This window comes from Anolis carolinensis, chromosome 5 (genome assembly GCF_035594765.1).
Source record: "Anolis carolinensis isolate JA03-04 chromosome 5, rAnoCar3.1.pri, whole genome shotgun sequence".
Taxonomy (NCBI): Eukaryota; Metazoa; Chordata; class Lepidosauria; order Squamata; family Dactyloidae; genus Anolis; species Anolis carolinensis.
The window spans coordinates 192,440,780-192,453,332 of record NC_085845.1 but is presented as its reverse complement, the minus strand read 5'-3'; positions in this window follow the sequence as shown (position 1 = coordinate 192,453,332).

Here is a 12,553-nt window from a genome sequence, read left to right as displayed (position 1 = left end):
TTTCCGGCTCTGGAGGCGGTGCTCATCTCCGGCTCTGGGGGAGATACTCTTTCTCCATTTCCAAGCCGAGGAGCCTGCATCCTAGACATCTCCTGGTCATGTGGCCAGCATGATTGCTAGGAATGTCTTTTGCCTTTTGCCAGAGCAGTACCTCGTATTTGCATGTTTTCAAACTGCTGGGTTGGCAAGAGCTAGGGCTAACAGCGGGAGCTCATCCCGTCCCACGATTTAAACTGCCAACCTTTAAGGTCAGCAGTCAGCAGCACAAGGGTTTAACTCATTGCACCACTACAACCCAAATGAACAGATTACACTGGAGATTACCATAGAGGCATTCTGGGTGACTTAGAAAGCTTCTAGTTTTTCTACTTTAGGAATTTGTTAGGTCTTCCAGTGTGACTTTTGGGAGAAGTATGCCATAGAATTACCTGGTGGACTGAGAAAATTCCTAATGAGAATATATTTTGTCAGATATGGGTAGGTGAAAGTGTGTGTGTGTAATATGGTCCCATGGATATGGTGACCATGCTGTACATAGGAAAAAGTGTTAATTGGCACATAAGTATCTACAAGTATGGAAACTTATGGAGCCAAAATGGCACCATCAATGAACCAGTGCAGAAGTAGACCAATTCACTTCCCAAGGCTCCACAGACCCTCTCCAAAACAGTCTCCAAAATCCCAAATAATGCCCACAAAATCCTCAAAGTGTGGAATATTTTCCCCTCAATTTATCACCACTGCTGTTCTTTGCCTTTTGCAGCCTGACTAGAAATGGTTGACTGGGCTGTGTGGATGATGTGGTCTACAAAGGTTCAGGAGAGGGCAAAAATGACCCCTAGATCTTCATAGGTGGCCTGTTCCTGGGCTCAAAAGAAATACTGACATACTTGTGAGAACTCCAACTTTAGCTAAAGTGGGACACAATCTGGGGAAGGGCCTAAGAGGTCAAAAATTCCATCACATCACTGACACAAAAATTGCCCGGCAGAGGGAAAAAAAAAAGGATATTTAGTGGTTGACATGTAAAGAGCATGAAAAGATGAGTTGAGAAAATGAAGTTATGTTGAAAAATTGCATCATTCTCATAGTGGAACCCTGGAAGCAGTAACTCATACATAGTCAAAACACTCCCAACAGATGGCCATCCAGCTTCTGCTTAAAAACCTCCAGAGAAGGAGACTTCATCACACTCTGAGGCCCTTCATAACTGCCATATAATCCAGAATATCAAGGCAGACAATCCACATTATCTGCTCTGAACTGGATTATCTGAATTTACACTGCCATATAATCCGGTTCAAAGTAGATAATCTGGATTTTATACAGCTATGTAGAAGGGGCCTGGGTCAATATATTCCACTGCCGAACAACTCTTACCAACAGGAAGTTTTTCTTAATGTTTAGGTGGAATCTCTTTTCCTGCAGCTTGAATTCCATGCTGCAATGTTTTCTTGCAGAAGGTCTAACTTGCTTCCATTCCTTAGCCACACTCTACAAAACAGATGTGTAACGAAGTTTCACTGTGTATCTATCGCAAACCCTTCACTCAGTATCTGAGTTTCTCTCTTTTAAAGGCAAATAATATTTGCATTTAAAGAGGAGCGGAGATCTAGAGTTTGATCCAGCAGGAAGGCCACTCAAGGGGCATTCAGAAAGGCACTGGAGGGCTCCTGACAGCTGCTCAGCTCAACGCTTGGATTTTTAACCATCCAGAGGAGTTGGTTGGCCAGGCAACACCAGCTGTGGCCCAAGTCCCAGAAGGAGCATGATTTCTAGGGGAAAACAAATTGAGCTTGTAAATTTCCTTTCCAGAGCATAAGCTCATATCATGTCATGACCTATGATACAGACTTCCATTGCCACAGCACAGAAAGAAAGGGTATCTAAGGGGCCATTGCTAGAAACACACATGAACAAATGAAACTACAGTCAGAGCATGAATTTAATTCTGGCTCAGCTACTTGGCTGCTAATACATTTCTAGGTCTAATTAAAAGTGCTGGTTTCAACCTGTAAAGCCTTATGCCAAGGATGGGCAACTGAATGGAGGACAGATGCTAAATTTTCCTCGCCATGGACTACATTCTCCACTCTGGACAGTGTTTACAAATACAGTAGAGTCTCACTTATCCAACATAAACGGGCTGGCAGAATGTTGGATAAGTGAATATGTTGGATAATAAGGAGGGATTAAGGAAAAGCCTATTAAACATCAAATTAGGTTATGATTTTACAAATGAAGCACCAAAACATCATGTTATACAACAAATTTGACAGAAAAAGTAGTTCAATACACAGTAATGCTATATAGAAATTACTGTATTTACGAACTTGGCACCAAAATATCATGATGTATTGAAAACATTGACTACAAAATAGCGTTGGATAATCCAGAATATTGGATAAGCGAGTGTTGGATAAGTGAGACTCTACTGTACATATATTGAGAACTTCCAATTGTCCCGACTTGGCAAGCACAATCCTAATTAATCATTCATCATTCTATTTTTTCAGCTGCTTTTAAAACGTCCCAGTTTTGCTAATCTCTTTCCACTTTGCTTCTTTGTCCTCACACCAATTCCTGCAAACGGAGGCCCCTTCTACACTGCCATATAATCCAGATTATCAAAGTTGATCATCTAAATTATCTGATTTGAACTGGATTATATGAGTCTACACTGCCCTATAATCCAGTTCAAAGCAGATGATCTGGATTTCATATGGCAGTGTAGGAGAGGCGTGAGATTATCTGCTTTGAACTGGCAGTGTAGACTCACATAATCCAGTTCGAAACAGATAACTTGGATTATCTGATTTGATAATCTGGATTATATGGCAGTGCAGAAGGGACCTGAGCTCATGAGGCAAACTCCCCAATATCACTGTTTTTCTATCAAAAGAAGAAAGAAGAAGAGGAAGAAAAAGTGTATCCAGCAGTGGAAGGTTTTTGTTTTGTTTTTTTCGTGTCAGGAACGATTTGAGAAACTGCAAGTCGCTTCTGGTGTGAGAGAATTGGCTGTCTGCAAGGACGTTGGCCAGGAGACGACTGGATGTTTTGATGTTTTTACTATCCTCGTGGGAGGCTTCTCTCATGCCCCCGCATGGAGCTGGAGCTAGTAGAGGGGGCTCAGTCATGCTCTCCCTGGGTTGAATTTGAACTGGCAGCCTTCAAGTCAGCAGTCCTGCCAGCACAAGGATTTAACCCACTGTGTCACTGGGGCTCCACCTCTTAAATTGATCACAGAGGATGCCTACACCTCTGAAAAACACCAACTCTGACATTCTACTACTTAAAAAGGTAAAGGTTTCCCCTGACGTTAAGTCCAGTCATGTCTGACTCTGGGGGTTGGTGCTCATCTCCATTTCTAAGCCGAAGAGCCGGCGTTGTCCATAGACACCTCCAAGGTCATGTGGCTGGCATGACTGCATGGAGTGCCGTTACCTTCCCGTCGGAGTGGTACCTATTGATCTACTCATATTGGCATGTTTTCAAACTGCTAGGTTGGCAGAAGCTAGAACTAACAGCGGGCGCTCACTCCGCTCCCGGGATTTGAACCTGGAACCTTTCGGTTTGCAAGTTCAGCAGCTCAGTGCTTTAACACACTTCGCCACCGGGGCTCCTTAGGTATTTATAATACTACTACTTAGGTATTTATAATAATGTAATATCTGCTGGCTTTGATATTTGTTCATGGTCCCCTACTGAAGTACTAAGCAGAGGTGGTTCTGCTTAGCTTCCAAAATCAGAAGAGACTTTATGGTAGAAAACAATCCCCATATCCACCTATGGTTCCATTTATCCACTTGCAACAAAATATAGCCTCTCTCAGACTTTTCTAAATGTTACTTTACGGTACTGTTGGGCTGGATTGCCACATCAATAGGATTCATACTATCTGCATATTATCTGCAGTTAAAGGAACACATCCTACATGAATGTCTAGCCATTGCTAGGTATGTCTTTATGTACTGTTTATCGTGCCATTAATCACTGAACTCTCAAGAAGACACAAGACAGCATTCATTTGAAAATGCCGCTTCCCTCATAATGCCAGAAGTGTAGGAGCTTAGTGCCATCTACTGTTTAATCACAGAAATATATTTTTTTAAATTTTGGAATTCATAATAGGAAACTATTAGATCTTTGGTAAGAAAACTCAGTGAAATTCATGGGTCACCTTAATTTCACAAGAACTTGAAGACATTAATGTACACACATACATCAAAAATGGAATCCTTGTTTGGTTGGAAATATCATTGAATTCAGCTGAACTTAATACCAGTTTATGGAAAAAGTTACTTTTTTGGACTATAACTTCCAGAATCACTCACCATGGCCATGAAACCTGCATTTCAGGGGAAATCATATGGGGATTTCTTCAAATCAAACGGATGTCACAGTTTGTACAACTTATTAAAATATACGCACATGCACAGAGCTATAACTGATGCCAGGGTACAATGTAATGAGGTATTGATCTATGTACCTGTTCCACTTACGTTTAGTATTTTATTAAAATATTTACCCCCTTGCCTTTTATCCTAAAAACTCAAGACAAAGTGCATGCAAGGAAGCCATTTAAAATAGCTGAGAAGGGTTCAGAACTGAAACCTTAAAATTATTTAAAATATATAAAAGAAATTGAACAATTTAAAATGATTTATTTATTCAGAGAGATATTATATGTCTTCCTTCGTCTATGTTATTGTTGTTGTTGTTGTTGTTGTTATTGTTGTTGTTGTGTACCTTCAAGTTGGAGCCTTACTGTGATCCTATCACTGGTAAGGTTTTTTCCAGACAGGGTTTACCATTGCCTTCCTCTGAGGCCCCTTCCACACAGCCGTATAAAATCTAAATTAAACTGGATTATATGGCAGTGTGGACTCAAGATAATCTTGTTCAAATCTGATATTGTGGGTTATCTGTCTTGATATTAGGGTTATATGAGTGGGTGGAAGGGCCCTGAGTGTATTCATGGCTGAGCAGCGATCTGAACCCCATTTCTTGCCAAGATTTGTTTAGAAAAAGACTTGGCAATTAAAGTGTAATTATAGAGTGCATTTACATAGTGGAATCAATGCAGTTTGACACCATTGCCAAGGCTCAATACAATAGAATTCTGCGAGTTCTAGTTTGGTGAAACACCAGCACTCTTTGGCAGAAATGGCTAACAACCTTGTAAAACTATACTTTCTTTGATTCCATAGCACTGAGCTATGGAAGCTAAAGTGGTGTCAAACTGCAATAATTATGTGGTGTAGATGCACCTATTGTGTTATAACCATGTAGTGTCTTAAGGTCCCAAGTCTCCCAAGGATTCCAAGCTTTAGAAAAAATAGAAGTCCAGCATTTCTCACATAGTGGAAAATAGTGACACCTGTCTTATTCGGTCTATCTTGGTGCTGTGTGCCTTCAAGTTGACTCCAAGTTATGGCACCCCTCATCTAGGGCTTTCTTGGCATGGTATCTTCAGTGGATGTGTGGCATTGCCTTCCCTTGAGACTGAAAGCATATGATTTGGTCAAAGACCACCAGTGTATTTCCACAGCTGAGCGAGGATTTGAAATCTGATCTCCTGGAATCCTAATCCAACACTCAAACCACTACGCAGTGTTGCCAGGCTATAACTTTTGATGGGTCACTTCAAGACTGCTTCTAACAGTTCTTCAAACCAATCATGTTACAGAAAAGCCCTTTAAATAGAAGATCAACTTCCTTAAAATGGGATATATCACACATCCCCAATGGGAAATTCATTGCTATCCTTGTTTATCTTCTCATTAAATATTCCCCATAGCAGAATTGCCCTGTAATTAGTTGCACTCTTATTTATTTGCCAATACTCTCCCTTTCTAGAGAGGCTTGCGAGCCTCTTGGGGATTTCAACAGCAATTAAGACCAATCATAAAATACAATAACATTGCCAGAGAGAATAATATCCTAAAAGGCAGCCATAGCAGTCATAAAACAACAACTTTGCCATATGACACAATGCTGTGGAAGAGTGTTCTCTATTAGCCTTCTAAAGTAGAGAACAGCACCATTCAGATATGAATCTTGAAAATGGGCTTTCTCTTGGAGCTAACAAGTTCCCCATCGTTGTTGGAAGCATCTCTACTATTGTTAGAAGATAGATAAGCAGCTCTCAATCAAATCTTAAGATATGGACAGGGTGATGTAGGAGATGATGCTCTTATGAGACACTTTCTGAGGACTCAACCTTCTCAGTATCTCTGTAGGCCACACAACCCTTGGTCTTCTCCAAAAAGACAAGTTCAAAGCACAAGGAATACTTTGCTTCTCCTTGGCCTCACCTTTCACATCAGATGAAAAATTCCTCTTTTGAAATTTCAAATAGACTATTGGGCAGGCAAAGTTTCACCTGACGTGAAACAGCCACAAGCAAATTGTGCCCATTGTTATTGAAGTGGTGTCTGCTTGATCACTCTAGACAAGAAAAATGTACAGGACCAGCCAATGGAATCAAGCTGAGAGACTTTGTGTTTTTCAGCTCAAGCATGTGGAATCAGATTAACCTACAGAAGTTGGAACAGGAAGAGAAGACAAAGGCCATCATAACATGTCCTGATTAGAAATGCTGGAGGAAAACATTGCAAATATGGTAGAAGATCTTCCTTACAATAAGAATGGACTTATTCCTTAGAGTATTGCAAAGAACTACAGAAAGAGGCATCTGAAATGATTGTAAGACTAGAATAATTCCTCTATGAGGAAGGAGTTGTTTCACCCAGGATAGAAATGTGAGTAAAGGAAAGACACATTATAATGAAAGTAGATAAAGATAGATTTTTTTTCCCTTTCATTACAGAAAAACTTGCTGAAAATAAATCCTGAAAGATTCAGGACAAATAAAAGCAGTGGTGCTTCTGGTTCTGATTTCAATAAGCCAGTGAATTAGTTTTGAGTTTTAGCCCAATCCAAGAGTGATTTCCCAAAGAAAAGGGTTGCATCTACTCTGTAGAATGAATGCAGCATGGCACCATTTCAACTGCCATGGCTCAATGCTATGGAATCCTGGGAGTTATAGTTTTACAAGGTTTTCAGCCTTCACTGCCAAATGATGCTGATGCCTCACCAATCTACAACTCCCAGGATTCCATTGCATTGGGCCATAACAGTTCACGTGGTGTCAAACTGTATTTATACTACAATGTAGATAATGTACACCCACAGTCTGCCTATTCTGGTTGTTTAATTTCACATATGTAAAATAGAGCAATTCAAAAAGGCTGTGAATAGTGAGATCTGGGCCATGGATACCGGAACCTGAGGCATGGATACTGAGTCCGTTAAGTGACTGTCAGCACCAGTTCTCAGCCAACCTGAGAGTTTGTCTGCTTGGTGTGTGAAGAAGCCAACGATCCAGAATAAATTTGAAGAAGTTGAAGAAGCCACTAAGGTATTTGATTCAATCAGCTGAAAGTGATGTCAGCATGTGGTAACCCGTGAAAGTAAGCTGGGATCCAGTACAGTGAAAAACAGACATTTTTTAAACAGTACACAGTCAAATTTCCCACTCTTGCCCAATTGCTCTGGCTCTGCCATGATTGGTTGAGTCCTGTAGACTTCAGGGGGGACTCCCGTGGGACTCCCGTGGGACTGCGGCACTGACAAAGCAATGGGGAGGCATTCCTCATCTTCAATGTAGATTTGTCTTTGTCCAGTGGCTGAAGCGGGGCGGAGGAGTCCAGGAGACGAAGTTGTGGAAATTGTATATGAGTGAATTACATTGTTCCACTATAGGAGCAAACAAAGAAATCCCTGAGATTTTGTCATCCTGAATATTGTTATCATGAACCCCGGCATCACAGGCTGATGACTCTGCACCAGTGTCCTTTGTATGTCCAACAGAAGGTATTGCTCAAGATGATGGGAGTAGGAATCCATCACTGGGAAAAGAGGAAGTGGCATTGCAGAAACTAAGGCATAATCCTCTCTGCTCCGGGACCTGTCACGCCTTTAGGTGATGACAATTCCACTTTAAGTGCTCTAACTATTACACCCTATGGATTCAGTTTGGTGAGGCACTAGAGCTCTCTGGCTGAGAAGGCCAAATATAAGCTAATAGTGCTTTCATTGTCTAGTGCAAAAGAACCCTATTTATCAACACAAGAGTTATAGTGTAGGAAGAGACCAAGGACTGTCCCATCCCAGAGCCCCCATTGCTTCCAGCTTGGTCCCTTGTGAGTGCAAACTGGGTGTCGCCATGTCTCAGCTTAATATTCTGCAAAGTGCTTCAGCAATTATTAATATAGGCAAGTAAGATAAATCACAAATGCATTCCCCAGCATTAATGTCATAGCAGGGCACGAAACAGGTGTCCATTAAACCGCGTTATTGGAAACAGGACAACACTGCATAATTACAGATATGATTTGGAAAGTGCAACCGGCAGTATGTGTTTTCGATTGCCAGCACAATGCAATTATTACAGCTCTTTTTAGACGCACAAATATAAAGGGCTTCTTTGGATGCCAGATGGTTTCTCTGCAACAACTCCGTTAGGAATATATAATTGTACTTCTCTAAAACTTTTAAAAAGAAGAATGAGGTAGAGTTTCCTTTCCTTTAACCAGCCACTTCTCTCTCAACCATCTGTTTCTTTATGGTTTTTATAGGTTTCTCTCTTCGTAAAAATACCCTGTTAACTTAAACATTTATAAAAGCAGGGGCCCTTCTAAAGAGCCATATTTCTCAATCTGCATTTTCTTCTTCATTGTGATATCAAGAATGTCTGGAGTGCCTCAGTAGTGCATCTGCAAAGTGAATGAATTAAAAGAAGCACTTCGGAAACTTTTTGGATTAGCGCCACTGAGACTCTGGTGCTTTATCCATGGCACAGCAGAAGGAAAGTTTGTGAAGCACGCCCAGCTTTCCCAACCAAACAGATGTGCAGAACCATCATCCCCATCATCCTCATCCAGCATAGAGGTGCTTATACTATAAGGCAGTGGTTCTCAATCTGGGGTCCCCAAATGTTTTTGGCCTTCAACTCCCAGAAATCCTAACAGCTGGTAAATTGGCTGGGATTTCTGGGACTTGTAGGCCAAAAACATCTGGGGACCCCAGGTTGAGAACCACTGCTATAAGGGCATGTAAGGTTGTAAAGGGGTTGTAAAGCACATATAAAATCTGAAGGGTACATTCCTCCAAGACAGCAATGTGAAATGTATAGTTTTCCATATGTTCCCATTATTCCTATCTTATTGGATATTGTGCCAAGGCTTGATGGGAGTTAATAGTCCAATGATGACTAGTCTCTGTGTTTGCTACTTAACAAAGTAATCTCATATATCTCACAACTTCTGAGGATGCCTGCCATAGATGTGGGTGAAAAGACAGGAAAGAATGCTTCTGGAGCATGGCTATACAGCCTGGAAAACTCACAGCAACCCTGTGATTCCAACCATGAAAGCCTTCAACAACACATAATCTTGTATAGCTGAATTCCACTAACCCAGGCATGGGCAAACTTGGGCCCTCCAGGTGTTTTGGACTTCAATTCCCACAATTTCAAAAAGCCGGTAGGCTGATAGGAATTGTGGAAGTTGAAGTCCAAAACATTTGCAGGGCCCAAGTTTGGCCATACCTGCCCTAACCTGATGGAGCTTATACTTACTTAAGCATACTGTACTCAACTAAAATCTACAAAACAGCTGCTTTGAGTCTTGTTTAAGAGGGGAACATGCAAAATCGTAATAATAATTATAATTATAATAACTATAATACTTTTGATAAGAAATTAGGTAGAGTATTACATTGATCCATGAATAAGTCAACCCAGGTTTTTTGGCACTCAATCAGGGATGGATATTATTCTGGGTCTAACTAGCAGACAGGGGTGATTTGCAGCAGACAGGGAAGGATTTGTAACTTAACAAGAACTACAACAGAACTACTTTCCCTCCATGTACCTCACTCTAATGTAGACCTATGGTAATCCATGGATTGATGCCAGTCCCTGGAAAGAAAGAAAATAAAAATCTTTAGCCAATGGACTGCAGTGGCACAATAAGGATGAGATAGTTTGTAAAATATTGCCCTAGATTATCAAGATGATTTTTTAAAAAATATGGGATAATGAAGTCTGGATATGTGTGTGAAAGCACTGCAAAGTTTGGGGTGTTCTGTTATTTGAAAGCAGAATCCTCTAATTCATTGTTTTCTGTCTTAAGATCTGGTTGATAAATCTTGGGGCCATACAATGACATAGATTCTGCCACTCTGAAATGTATGTAACTCTGGAAGCAATCCTGATCTACATGTATGTCCATTTCTGGACACCACAATTCAAGGATATTAATAAGATGAAACTTCTCCAGAGAAGAGTGACCAAAATGGTAAAAGGTCTGGAAGCCAAGTTTTATGAGGAGCAGCTTGGAGATGTGTGGAAGAGAAGTCTGAGACGGGACATGATAGCCATGCTTGACTACTTGAAAGGATGCCGCATTGAAGAGGCAGAAAGCTTGTTTTCTGCTGCTCTAGAGAGCAGAACACAAAGCAATGGATTCAAACTTCAGGAAAAAAGATTTTTCTTAAATATTAGGAAAAAGTTCTTAATGATAATATTTGTCCAACAGGAATATGCTGCCTTGGAGCTTACTGGAGTCTCATTTTCTAAAGCAGTGGTCCTCAACCTGTGGGTCTCCAGATATTTTGGCCTTCAACTTCCAGAAATCCTAACAGATGGTAAACTGGCTGATTTCTGGGAGTTGTAGACCAAAACACCTGGGGATCCACAGGCTGAGAACCATTGCTCTAAATGTTTTTAAACAGAAACTGGATTTCAGGAGTATTTTGAGCATTGCAACTGGTCAGTTGTCACCAACAGTGCTATGGATTTTGAGGAGGCACAAATAGAGGGTGAAAAGGAGAAACCTTTGTTGTGACTGCCTTCTATTTGGAAAGCTATATCCTCACTGTGAAAGACAATGAATCCAGAATAGGGCTCCCCAGTTACTTAAGGACCCACTGCCACGACTCTCCCCTTGGAAGATTATCATACTTCCAGGTGTTTGCCTATGGATGATGTATTGGGTTGAACTGGGTGGCCCTGGTGGTCTCTTCCAATTTATGATTCTGCAAGGAAAGCTATTGATATACTGAATAATTGGACTGGGAGAGGAGGCATTGAGGGGGTCTTCAGTCCATGGAGGCCTCTTGTCATGTCCTGAGTCCTGGGTTGATAGATAACTTGGCAATGGTGGCCAATGTGGTATTGTTTCTGGGCCACGAATCAGTTGGTTCTTCGCCTGCCTGCCACAGTGGCTCTATGACTTTTCAAATGTCTGGGAAATTTCAAGACTATATCTTCCCTTCAAGTATTATCTTCAGATGTTCTTTCCTGCTGATTTGTTTGGAAGTAAATCCAAAAAATATTGAAGAAGAAAGCAGGGAGAAAGGATAAGCAGCCACACTGGGATTGATCATGATTGTTTTTAAAGTCCCACCACTTGCTAGTGGCGCACACACGTGAGGGGGCTGAATCACATTTGATCAACCCAATTAAACATTAAATAATTGCAGCCAATTATGCAAATATCATACAACAATATTAATTTGTTGATTTCTTCTTTGAACAGCCCCAAACGTTCCTAATGTTAGCCTATCTTACGTGTTAAACGACCAATTAGCACGACCATAACTAAGCGATGAAGAATGGATAATTGCCTAGTTATGATGTACCATCCCCTTGCTATGTTAATCCACCACAATTAAACAAATAGTGCACAAGGGAAGAAAAGATGCACAGATGTTCTTTTACAATCCATTATTAGCTTGGGGAATTGTGCAGTTTCTGCCTAAGCAGGAATGGGGTGGGAGAGGGGGACAATAGAACCTAATATCTCAAATTGTGTTAGTGTCATTTATGGAGAAACAGATTTATTACAAGAATTAGTATCAGGAAAACCCAACATGTTTCAAGCTAGCCTACGCAGCTCTTCGGCAGGGTTATCATCAGGCAAAAGTCATAAATCAATGGCAAAGTATGTGGTTTTGCATACAAAAAGGTCCAACTTTCAATTTCTCAGAATCACTGGTTAAAAGGACAGCAGGTAGCAAGGCTGGATGAAGTCTTTGCTTAAAAGTGTCAGAGGAGACAATGCAGTTCCTGATGGTTTCCTTATATGATAGAAATTCTTTGTCCATCTGATGTTTTGGAACTAAGCTACTATCAGCCCTAATCATTGGTCTCTCTGCATGTGGCTTATGAGGCTTGACACTTCTTGAATTCCAAATGTCCTCTAGGCAACAGCTTTTCTTCAGCTGGGGAGCTCTCCAGATGTTTTGGATAAGAACTTCCATTATTTCTGACCATTTGTCCTGACAACTGAGATGTATGGGAATTATAGCGCAAAATCTAGAGGTCAAGATTAAAATAGAGTTCTACATCTGTATTTCAGCCAGTCTTTGGGGTGTTGTGTTGAGGTTAATGTGGCCTTCAAAGATGGAGCCATTGAAGAAAAACACTCTCAAGCTTTGTTCATGAGAGCACTGTCTTGACGTGAGATGAAGAAAGTGCCCTTCA